The sequence below is a fragment of the Stomoxys calcitrans genome, chromosome 3 (assembly GCF_963082655.1).
Source record: "Stomoxys calcitrans chromosome 3, idStoCalc2.1, whole genome shotgun sequence".
NCBI lineage: Eukaryota > Metazoa > Arthropoda > Insecta > Diptera > Muscidae > Stomoxys > Stomoxys calcitrans.
The window spans coordinates 89688150-89701681 of NC_081554.1; the positions used below are offsets into that span (position 1 = coordinate 89688150).

A 13532-nucleotide genomic window follows, 5' to 3' on the forward strand; every position below is an offset into this window, starting at 1 on the left:
TATAAGTTTGATGGTATGTTTCTCAAGTTTCGTACGGCCTAGACCCTTTTCCTCAAAAGTGTCAAATTCACCAATGGCTTCCTTAAGCTTGGCCTTTTGTTTCTCTGACAAATCATGGGGCTTCAATTTATACTCTATATTAGTTTCGGCTAAGTCTTTAACAATTTTCTCCACATTTAGTTCGGCCACACCTAATATATTAGGGGCAAGTCCAAAGTTTCGCCAGAAGTCTATTCCCAAGTAGAGTTCTTGCTCCAAATCGGGGCACATATACAAAATCATTTCCTTCACGCAATCATTATACTTCACTTGACATAAAATCTTTCCTATTATTCTATAATTGTCGCCGCTGGCGGTAGAAACGTTATTAAAGATTGGCATTAACTCTATCTGTGAATCTTCAACGAATTCTCTGCATCTCTTCCCCATAATACTAACAGATGCACCAGTATCTAATAATCCTTTTAAAGCTTTGTCTCCTATTTCTACTTCGGCGTAAACCCTTGGGTCGCCTACTTTACTTATCGCCCTGTGAACAGACTCCACCAAAAAGCGTTTATTTTTGCGCTTTTCGGCTGATTTCTGACGTAACTTTAAAATTCTTTTTGATAATGGTTTAGGGCTGGATTCTGAACCAAAAATTCTGGCTCGCACCTGCGCATAATTGTGCCGTCTTATTTCTATGGGAAGGTAATGTCTCTTTTGGGGGAAAAATTGTTTGCCATCGACATCTAAATCTTGTTTCCCCTTATCACTTCCATCTTCAGATACTTTGCGGGGTAATATAGTCATATGGTCTATTTGCCTGGATTCTCCGAGGGACGCGGTTCCCCGATCTTCTCCACGCCCCTTCTGTGGTTTCCCTGCTGACAATTCGGACATTTCGGAGTGATCGTGTTGGGCTTACCACACCTGTAACAAAATAATGCCCTCTCAGAAGACGGGCAATCCATAAAAACATGACCTCCCTCACGGCAATTCCAGCATACTAACTGCCTGGTTTGTTGTTGCTGGTTAAAGCGAATAGCAGCCACTTCTTCTACATCCGGCTGAAAATCTGTCTCCAATCTACCATATTCGCCAACATACATTTCATTTACGTGTCTAGCGGGGCGCGAATTCATTTGGATTGGCCTTTGTTCTCTACGTGGAAAGTTACGTTCTGCCTCCTTACACTCTGTTCGAAGCATCTCGACCGTAGAAATAGACATGGGGTAAACTATAACTTTTATATTTTCCTTTACATTAACTTTCAATATATTCACCATATCTAAATCACTTATTGGCTGAACTAATCGGGCGCGAAGCTGGGCCATATTATGAAAATAAACGTCTATTGGCTCATTTACCACCTGCTTCCTGTCGACTAACTCTCTCATTGCTTCGAAAGTGGATTTAGTTGTCCTATATTGACACATTAATGCCTCTCTTAAATGGGACCAGCTGGAAAAATTCTTCAGCCTCTGAGCATACCAAAACCACTCCAAAGCTGGACCGGAAACTAACAATCTAAAATCCCGTAGAACTTCCTCCCAAGGTATACCATACTGGGTCTGCAAACATTCTAACCGGAAGATAAATTCCTCAACAGTCAATCGTTGTAAGTTGCCATCAAAATTAATACCAAATTTATCAACCCTAATCTTTATTTGTTCGTTATTTATAGAATTCGGAAAAGAATTGTTACTATTGGCGGAAGGCATCGTAAATCTAGGCCTATTAGTGGACGAGGTACTGGACGCGTCATTTCGTGTGTCAACTCCAGTATTACCACCGACAGATGAATTGTCATTGGCTTCGGTCCTCTGTAACGCCATAGCCGGGGCCCTATCTTGAATCACCATGTTGGACAAGTCCCTCACTGTTCTGGCTAGTGACTCCACGGTCCTCCTGACATCACGCAACTCATTGCCTATCATAGCCTTCATAGTTTCCTCGAAAGACCGATTTGCTGGCATTAAACCTGCTGCTTCAGCGTTTGAAGTATTATTTGGCCCCTGTTGCATTGCCTCACTAGTGGAAGGTGGGACAGGGACACCGTTTGATGGACCGGGTCGAGATATAATACTGCCAGACAAATCCCGAATCTGACCGTTGCCTATATCCGTTGGATTCCCTGAATTAATCATTTTCGTTCTTTTAGGGGCTATATTCGTTACAGTATTGTTCAGATCTGACTCTGTCCTATTTCTTTTAGATCTTGAACGTGACCTTGTATTCATAACACGATGTGTGTAAAAAAAAATAAGCAAACAAGACTCAGTTGTCAAGACCGCAAATTGCAATTAGTTTGAATAAAAAGATTGTAAAAAGCTAAAAATAGTAGTAGGTTTCATAAACGATTTAAAAAAACAATGTTTGAATCTGAAAGAATTGTCAAGATTTTCAATACGACACATACAAATAAATAAATAGATAAATAATAAATAAAATAAAAAGGGGAATTGCAAAATCAAAATTTTGTGAATTTGCTATTATTTTTTTATAAACGAGAGGAATATGTAAAGGTATTCTCAGGAGCGAACATACAGGGTGTATTGCATGTCTCAAGTTAACCACCTTCCAATTTATGGACAAATCACTAAACGGTCTGGTTAACTCAAAAAAAATTTGACACATGCACAAACAAAAAAAAGAGTGTTCTCAAATGAGCATTCAATGCAAAAACGTCCTAGACATACATTAAAACAACAAATTATGGTCTTTGAAAAAAAAATCTACTATTCTGGCAGTTTTCTGGTACACGAAAACAGTTCCGAGAATAATAAGTCCTCGCTAATACATCTGACTTGTGGATTCATATTCACAACGGCTACTAACGATTTCTATTTAGAAATTTTCTCAACCTTTAAATTGCATACATAAAAAAAACAAAAACAAAATATGAATATGTACAGGTCGATCACAAAACATTCATTGTTACACTGACTAACAAGATATTGCACTGGACCCGCCATTTTCTAAAATCTAGCCTAAAATCAAAAAACTCCTAAATTTAATATTGCACATCAATAACTTATCACATAAGTCCGGCTGCAATAACAACTAGATGTTTCCAGTTTTGACTAGAGTTCATTCGGGCTATTTCATAAAAACTAGCGTTCTATTGCTTGGTACTTCGCTGGTCATGTACCTTATCTATATCTACTTCTAATATCACAGACATTTCTTAATACTAGAAGTCCTTAGTTTCGATTGGGCGCCATTTCTGTTATGTCCCCATATTGGCACTAGGCTTGGTCCCCCGGCAACTCAACCACTCTCAGGATGGTCCTCAACCCACCAATACCTAGCCCGAGGTATAACACAAAAAAAATGAAGGGAATTAAAACAATTTACCATTACACTAACACAAAGGGACATTTGCATTGAACAGAGGTTATTGGTCTTGGAAACCTCACACTCTGCCCGCCCTTCCATGGTTCACAGATCCTCATCAACATGTTTGTGAACCCCATTGACACCCCCTTACTTCACATCACTCCGTTTACCTTACATATTGCCTCTCAAAGATGTTGAAATATCAAAACATGATTTTTTTTTTTCACAATTACAATAAGACGTATTTATTAAACATATTTTGTTTTCACACTAACACTAAAGCATTACAAAAAAAAACACAATCTCGTCCAAATTTTGCTGATCATAATAACACAGTCAAAAAAAAACTAAAAATGCAGGACCCACAAAGTTCTAAGCGTTTTTACTCCCCAATTAGGAATCTACTGGACTTTACTTCCTACCTAAGTGAGCTCAGTTAAGCAGAATACAAGGGATAACTATGTCTAAAACCCCTGGCACGCAAAAAAAGGTAAAAACTTTGTACTTTGTTTTGCCCTTAACACAAAAGGTTTTTATAGTCTGAAAGTCGTTTCGATATGAAAAAAATAAAAAAAAGTAAAAAAAATAAGAATAATAAAAATAATAAATAATTATAATAAAATAAATACTTAAACTATTCAAAGAAATGTTGGTTTAGATTTTTAAGACGATTTAATTAGTTAACATCATATATTTTTTTTTTTTCATCAAGGTTGCTATTTTCTATTTCCGGGCAACTTAATTTTCTCTCATGAGATCTTTTTTTTTTTTTTTTTTTTTGGTCATATAAAATATGCTTGGCAATCGCGCCTCTTCACAAGAGCATTGCCCAATTTCTGGAATTCTCTGGTATTAATGCCTAGCAAGTCGTCTTTACACCGACAAATAACTTAGGACGGATTTCTTTACCTTTTTAAAATTTTTTGCAAATTTTTCCCGAAACGATATTTTATATGGGAGGCTCCTTAATGACTTTCTTGGCGGGTATTTGTTGTATGTTAAATCAACCGCACAAGCACACACATTCTCATACCTGGCAATCTCCAAACAAAAGGTGTACAAACTTGTTGCTGTTTAATGTTGATATTTTGTCCTTATTCCGTTGAACTTTGTTTGTATGAAAAAAAAGGTTAATATATATAAGGTGTCCCACTTCCAGATCCGAGCGATTTATTATTCTGGTGCAGGCTACTTGTTGCAAAAACGGGTGTATGACCAAAAAAATGGATGCCTCCTGAATCCACAGGACACTATTCCGGACCTATCGGAATAAATAATTAATTGCTGCTCTAAATTGTCCATCATAGTTACACTCACTTCGCCTTTGACTTATACGACGTCACAAAAAACCAAAAGAACAAAAAAAATCAAGACTATTGCCGACACAACACAGATACTTCTAATATGAATTTTAAAATTAAATTTTGCCGCTCGTTTTAACAAATTTCCATCCGCCTGTTCAATAAACTCGATAGACACTTTTTTAAAAAAAATGGCCTCTTTCTCGATTCATTGCTCTATTTATACCCTCATTTTAACACAAAGTAGGCTTCTTCACGCCATTTTTGACAATATCTGTCCTTTTTCTTCAAAAACCAGGTTTAAATTTCTTTTTAATCACAATTTTTATTAAATTCTATTTTCCGGTCTTAAACATCGCATAGTATGCATTCCCCATGTTTCGCGGGATTTTATGAATGAATCCCTACTTGTAACCAACCCTGTACTTGTACTAATACACAATTCCGGTCACTTCCTAACATATGGCCAACTACGAGAAAATGTCATTCGCCACCAACCACGCCACCGACCACAAGCCAAAAATTATATTTCCTCATAAATTCGCAAATAATTCTGCCGGCACCATAAAACAGGGCATAAATAATATTCCGTCCCATGCAACCAATAATTTGGCCCAAGAAAACATTAAAATAGGAGTCACAGGCAATAAAACATGGCCACAAAAACCAAAGAAAAAGTTTACACACATACGTCCACACATTCCACCCGTGCGTATACAGCAAAAACCACCGCATTTGGCAAATTTTTGTCAAACGTATGCGCACGGTGTGGGCTAAATATCCACAATTAATCAATGAACATAAACTCCCAGCAGCAGTTCCACACCATGATTACATTCATGAAGCCCAGGTTACGGCACCAAACACGATCACAGACACATATACAATGTGATATATATATATATATAGCCGGCCGAATATTTGTCAATTCTTGCGAACTCTCGCTCTGTCTGGCGTATAAAGAAAAACATCGTTCAAAGAAAAACTGTCGCACCGAATATATGTACATTAATGTGGGTCTACACTGCACGTTTCTTCCCAGGCTTGTCACCCCATTTCATTACCCACAATAGGAGTCCTATGTTCTAAATTTCTATTTTCACAGTGAGTGTCGATACGATTCGAATAAAGATGACCAGGAGCCAATTAAATCTTTACACACCCAATGACCGACATCGCCATAACCCAGCAAACCATTTTGTACATGATGCCAATAAATATCATCATAAAATTTTAGATCATGAATCGTTTATTTGGGTCGATGGCTCAGTGGCCTCCGCAACAATGGGATCTTGACTTCTTCAGCCTTTAGAGGGCGCAATTCTCACCCGATTTGATATCACTTCCAACAACTGTACTAAGTATGGTCTAAATCGGTACATTTCCTGATATAGCTGCCATATAAACCGATCTGGGATCTTGACTTATTGAGCCTCTAGAGGGCGCAAAATTTGGCAGAAATTCTTATCTTAATGAACTGAAATATTACACAATGACTTCTACAATGTTCAGTATTCATTTATGGTCCGAATCGGACTATAATTTGATATAGCTCGAATAGCATAACAGTTCTATTCAATATTCTTTGTTTGCCTAAAAAAAGATACCGCGCAAAAAACTCGACAAATGCGATCCATGGTGGAGGGTATTTAAGATTCGGCCCGTCCCAACTTAGCACGCTCTTACTTGTTTTTAGCTAGTTTCATTCATCCACTTTACACCAATCCAAATTGCATTACATTTTCTGCGCATTAATGGGCCTAAACATGTCCTAGTGAAATCATTTTCTTTTTTTTGGTAGAATTAATATGCGAAAAAGCTTTTAAGTGGCCATCAACACATGACCTTGTGATATCCATTTTTTGTAGAATTAATATGCGAATTTTCCACTTCATTCAAATGTGGGTAATTTGTGTTACCGCCACTGTTATCATAGGCTCAAAATGGCCAGAGATTTTATGTAAATTTTGCAATGGCCGAAACAAAATAAAAACAGTTGTTGTTTTCTCAGTTTCAAGCCACAGATGTTCTTTTTTTTTATTTGTTTTGATTCTGAAACTACAGCATCCATCAATCCTCGGCATCCAGTTTTCAGATTCTTTATTCATTCTAGCCATAAAAACCATGCCGGTGTTTTCCCACTGAACATTAGCCGTTGTTACCTGCTGATATTGTCGCCATGATGGACACGGGGATGGCGATGGGGTTTATGGTGGGAGATAAAAACTTGTTAAATATGCAACAGAACTGAATTTGAATTTCAGTTATTCTTAAACTGGATACTTGTGTGTTTTTTGTTTTTTTTTTTTTTTTTCATTTTGTAGGTAGGTATTATTCAAATGTGGATGTACAGTGGTTCTAGTGTCCCACTATCAGTTTTATAGGCCCTGTTGGTAGCAGCCACCGGTGCCATTGTTGTGGATATTCTATTTGGTATTCAAATGAGATTAGCTACTCGTTACTGTAGGAATCTAGAATAAATCGTAACACCAGTTGTTACACTCGAGAGAAAATTTTCATGTAAGGTGATAATCACTAAACCGACGATTTACTTATAATTTTATTTAGTACAAGCTGAATCGGGCCCGCTCCACTGCGCCTTCTTTTACATTATATGACACAAAATTATCCTTTGAATTATAATTTTCGACAATTAAAGAGCTTTTTGTGAAATACCATGCTACGAAAATGGTATATGTTTATCGCTTGACTAACAGTATATCAATATAAATGACTTTACTGTATCCCGTCTGAAGTTTAATGGCCTATGAATTCGCTCGGGTCATTTGAGTTTGGAAGTTAGAAGTACTCAATTCTTTAAAGACTTTATTTGAGCCCGAAATTCTCATGGAGATTTTCGGAAGGCCACCCACCCTGAGCTGTATGACGACGATAGCATAGTTACACGCATCAAAATACAACGGCTGCGTTGGCTAGGTTATATTGTCAGAATGGATAAAGAAGCTCCAGCAAAGAAGTCTTTTGATGGCAAACACACACCGGAAAGACCAAAAGCCCGATGAAAAGATCAAGTGGTGGGAGACACCTCAAAACTTGGTGTCAGAGATTTTAGAATGAGCGCAGAAGATCGAGGCGCTTGGAACGCTATTCTACGTTCGGCTAGTGGTACAAATGTTTTGTCGTAGGCAATTAAAGTAAGTAAAAGTAAACTGGACCCCCAGAAACGTGGTCCCGAAAGTAGGTATCAATTTCGTGCTCTACTCCCAAATACCTTTTATTTGAGCTTCATATTGCCATAATCGCAAACAGGTCCGGTTTGTGGGTAGTTTTGGGGATGGGGCAGCCACTCAGTGACGTGGTCCTAAAAATATATGTATATCAGATACGTGTTCTACTCTAAAATACCTTTTATTTGAGATCCATGCTGCAAAAGTCAGCTAATACGACCTATTTGTTATTGGGGTAGGATGCCTCGTAGACACTTTTTAAGAATGTTATTATAAGATTCGTGTGCTACTCGCATATACCTTTCAATTGAGCCTCATATTGCTATCGTCGTAAATTTGTTCTGTTTGTGCAAAACATCGCACCGGGAGGGCGGTCCCCCAAACACTTAATCCCACATTTGGATATTAGATCCATTTTCTACACTTGAAAGAGACCTTTTATGTTACGAGGATTATTTATCATTAAATTATTACGGGGCCTAATCGATTCCTGACAGCCGAGATAACATTTAGTGTTCGCTCTCGGAGCACTCGCAATTTTGACCCGTTAAGGTTGTCGCTCTCGAGATCTAATTACTAGATTATTGACCTATTGAGGTCCTTATGTGCTATATACAATAGCTTATGTACTACTATATGTTTAGGTGATCCGTTGCACGTCACAAAGAATTTGATATTGCACATGTAAAATTGTATGCAAAGTAACAGTCTTGTTTGTTTTGTTTATTTGATTACTTTATAATTGGGATTCATTATCCTAATTAGTGATCTTTTTGTAGTTAATTGCTAATTCGTTCCACCTTTCTAGGCTCAATATTTTCGGCATCATATTCTACAACTCCCTCCGCGGAACAGTAGAACCTGGTCTTGGAGCAGTATTGGGTTGCCCAAAACGTAATTGCGGATTTTTTAAAAGAAAGTAAATGCATTTTTAATAATACTTAAAATGAACTTTAATCAAATATAATTTTTTTTACACTTTTTTTCTAAAGCAAGATAGAAATGAAATGAAAAATCCGCAATTACTTTTTGGGCAACCCAATAGTTGTCAGTTTTTAGGAATCGTTATCCTTATTTATTCTCTGGCACTTAGTCTACAACTCTCTCTCCGGCTAGCAGAACTTTGCCGATTGATCAAGAGGCACCTAGTCTACAACTTCCTCTGCAGACCAGTAGAACACTGCTAATGAACGGCTATCTTGTGATTATGTTTACCTCACTGTTGTGTTGTTTTTGGAAATCACTGTTCATATGTTATTTGTTATTATGTAAGTATGTATGCATTACTCACATTGCTGGCGGAGATATCATCTGTAGCCGGTACTTTAGAACCACAACTATCCCGTCACATTCCAGAATTTTGCGTGTACGCGATCTCCACGCATGAGGAGGCGACCCCTCGGTCGGCAGGGGCGGGTGTTGAGGCGTGGAATGAATGAATGGGAATGCTCCAATGTTTCATCATCTTCCCCACATGCTATCACTTGCCGCACCGATTTTACATAAGTGAGCTCGTAGTCCTCAGTGTCCCGTTATGATACCAATAGCTATACTGACCTTCTTCTTGCTTCCTTTCAGTAATAGCCTCGTTTTCTCACGATCTGGATTTTCGCCTTCCTACCGACTGTTTCGCTGTTCCACAATGTTGCATGCGGATTCGTCGCCCACTCCCTTAACTCGGACTGAGTCGACCCGAACGGCTTCGGGTTAACCAAGTTTATTGGCGGCAGACCTCTGGCCTTCACCGCCAAATCGTCTGCCATTCCATTTCCCGGATTTTCCCATCCTCAGAGAAGGCGTTAATCTCCTTCTTACACTGCAAGACTGTTCGTGACCTTACCGTCCTGGATGTTATTGTCCTTATGGCAATTTTACTGTCGGTAAAGATGTTCAGACCCGACGTCCCCGAGTTAGCACCACACCACTTCACGCATTCGGTGATCCCCCGCATCTCTTCCTACAGGACCGTATTATGGTCAGGCAGTCTAAAACAGATGTCAGTCCCTGGGTTTTCAATGTTAACCCCCAGGCCCACTCTGCCCTCTAGCTTTGATCCATACGTGTAACATGATCTTCCAGATGGCAATAGTAGGGTTCCGTAAATCCAAGACTGGGCCGACGGCAGCAGTGCGTCGCACTCAACTTCAAGGTTCATCTCAGGTTTGCGATCGGAAACCTCTCCACTTCCTTCCAGATTTCCTATTGTTGCCTCGATTATAGCGCGATGGTATGAGCTGCTCCCATCCTCAATCCATTCTCCCATTGCATTAAGTCTCATAGCCGTAGTGGCTGCCTCACACATAATCTGTATGTCAATGGGTCGGATATCTAGAATAGTCTCCAGTGCCCTAGTGGCCGTGGTCCTCATCGCTCCGCCTATGCCAAGACAACATGTTCTCTGAACCTGTTGCATGATCCTTATGATGCACTTTTTCTCCATAGCAGTCCACCAAACTACTGAGGCGTAACTAAGTATTGGTCTAATAACGCTCCTGTAGAGCCAGTGGACTATCCTCGGATTCGGGCCCCATTTCGAGCTTGTCAGATATCGAAATTATTATTTGAGCTTGTCAGATATCGATATCGTCTTATTGAGGAAACGTGGCGCGTTAAATAGGCCTTCGCCTTCGTCTTCCTCGTGAACCTCTGGGTCTAGCCCTGTCATATGCCATATGCAAAACCCTTTCGGCCCTTCTGCATAGCTTGTTCGGATCCTTACTTCTTAGAAGTATTATAACATCGTCTGCGTAGCAGACGGGTTTAAATCCCTCCTCAGTCTGCATCCGTAATAGGTCATTTATGGTGGTCACCCATAAGAGTGGCGCCCGGCCATACTTAGCACGTTTTTACTTGTTATACCCTCCACCATAGGATGGGAGTATACTAATTTCGTCAATCTGTTTGTAACTCCTCGAAATATTCTTCTAAGATCCCATAAATGTTATATATATTCTTGATCGTCATGACATTTTAAATCGATCTAGCCATGTCCGTCCGTCTGTCGAAAGCACGCTTTCGAAGGAGTAAAGCTAGCCGCTTGAAATTTTGCACGAATACTTTTTATTAGTGTAGGTCGGTTGGGATTGTAAATGGGCCATATCGGTCTATGTTTTAATTTAGCTGTCATTGAAACCGATCTTTGATCTTGACTTCTTGAGCCACTAGAGGGCGCAATTTTTATCCGAATTGGCCATATCGGTCTATGTTTTAATATAGCTGTCATTGAAAACGATCTTTGATCTTGACTTCTTGAGCCACTAGAGGGCGCAATTTTTATCCGAATTGGCTGAAATTTTGCACGAAGTGTTTTGTTATGATTTCCAACAATTGTGCTTAGTAAGGTTGAAATCGGTCCATAACCTGATATCGCTGTCATATAAACCGATCTGGGGTCTTGACCTTTAAGGCCTCTAGAGGGCGCAATTCCTATCCGATTTAGCTGAAATTTTGCATGAGGTGTTCTTTTATGACTTCCAACAACTATGCTAAATATGGTTCAAATCGGTTGATAACCATATATAGCTGCCATACAAACCGATCTTGGGTCTTGACTTCTTGATCCGCTAGAGGGCGTAATTCTTATCCGATTTGGGTGAAATTTTGCAAGAAGTGTTCTCTTATGACTTCCAACAAATTTTACTTATATGGTTCAAATCGGTCCATAACCTGATATAGCTGCCATATAAACCGATCTGGGATCTATACACTGATACAGCTCTCATATAAACCGATCTCCCTATTTTTCTTCTTGAGCAATTTTTATTCGAATTTTTTTTAACACCACGACTTCTACTATGGTCTCCAACATTCAGTTCGATTATGGTCCGAATCGGAGGATAACTTGATTTTATAGCTCCAATATCATAGCAATTCTTTCCTTTTAATGTGTTTGCCTAAAAAGAGATATCGGGAAAAGAACTCGACAAATGCGATCCATGGAGGAGGTATATAAGATTCTGCCAGGCCGAACTTAGTACGCTTTTACTTGTTTTTCATTAACCGTTTGCCAATGGAAACTCCTAGTCCCAGTCTATAAAGGGGTGGTGAGGAACGAAGCAGCCGGCGACCCGGATTGCTGATTGGCGTAGATCGTGCTATGAAATCAGTGAGCTCTCCCCATATTTAGATATAACTAAGAATATAGTATATAGTTATAATTCAATATCTATTGTGGTCGGTATAAAAAGTTTCCAACCACCGAACTTTATGGTTTTTTATACCCTCCGCCATAGGACGGGGGTATACTAACTTTGTCATTCTGTCATTCATGACATTCATATGTCATTCATGATATTTTAAGTCGATCATGCCTTGTCCGTTCGTCCATCCGTCTGTCTGTCGAAAGCACGCTAACTTTCGAAGGAGTAAAGATAGGTGCTAGGATTCGAGAGGAGAGTCTCAGTAAGAGAGAGAGAGTCTCTTATTTAAATACTGAGTGCCAATGATACTCGAAATGACAAGTGAGTCGCCACATCGAGGATTACATGTGCGATCCCACCAAAGTCGGTTGGGGCGTTGGGCCAGTAACCCGTCCCTGGAAAATTATAAGAATTACTTTGAGAAACAAAAGAATAGAAAGAATGGACTCCTCTAGCGTTAACGACCCACGCAAACGAAAACAGGACCGTGATGTGTGAATCTGCACCTGGAAGGTCCGGACTCTTTATAGAGAAGGAACAGTATTCGCATTGGCGAATGTATTGCAGAAGTACAAGGCAGATATTACCTTCAGGGAGTGCGATGGGCTGGGTATGGCGTCACAACAACACCAAATGGTGATGAAATATACTATAACTGCCATGACACGAGGCATGAATTTGGCTGTGCATTTGTGGTTAGTCGGAGACTGAAACACCTTGTCTCCAGCTTTACTCCGGTGGATGAGAGGCTAGCCACAATTTGCATAAAAGCCAAATTTTTTAACATCAGCCCTATTTGCGCCCATGCTTCGACGGAAGACAAGGACGAGTAGACCAAGGATATTTTCTACGAGCGCCTAAAGAGAGAAGACGACCGCTGACTCGCTCAAGATATTAAAGTCGTTCTGGGAGATTTTAATGCGAAGATAGTGAAGGAAGACATCTTTTGTCCAACAGTCGAAAAATTTAGCCTTCACGAGATAACGTCCCATAATGGGTTGAGGCTCATAGATTTCCCAGCGGCAAAAAATATGATAGTAAGCAGCACCATATTTAAACATAAAAAAATCCATAGCCACATGGCTGTCACCCGATCAAAGCACGAGAAACCAAATTGATCATGTTGTGATAGACGGAAGCGAGTTAAATGTATTATCGAACGGTGGAGCAAATATAGATTCGGATCGTTACCTTGTTGCAGCATAGGTTGGCATCCGTTTGAATATGGCGAGAAAAGTACGATCTGACACTGCATGAAAACTGGACATTAAAAAGTTGCAAACTCAACAGATGGCAACGGCATACTCCACTCGACTGATCCAACTGCTTGATGAAATCACTCCTTGTCCCGATGGCAACGGCATACTCCACTCGACTGACCCATCTGCTTGATGAAATCACTCTTTGTCCCGATGATATAATGGCGCAGTAGCAATCCATTGCCCACTCCATGGAAAATGTACGAATCCGTACTTAGGTACGGGAAGCCTCCCCGAAGAAACCCATGGTACGACCAAGAGTGTCGAGATGCCACTGAAGCCAAAAATGCGGCATACAGAGCAACTCTGCAATCAGTAGCAACG

The 13532-nt window shown here is 39.7% G+C and overlaps 1 long non-coding RNA gene across 1 annotated transcript; it reads left to right on the top strand.

Annotated features, from left to right (window-relative positions):
• The first annotated feature begins 679 nt into the window (after nt 1-679).
• LOC131995901 (uncharacterized) lies at nt 680-2128 on the top strand. Its single transcript, XR_009397676.1, has 3 exons — nt 680-1214; nt 1308-1600; nt 1667-2128. It is a non-coding gene; the product is annotated as an uncharacterized LOC131995901 (long non-coding RNA).
• Nucleotides 2129-13532: the final 11404 nt, after the last annotated feature.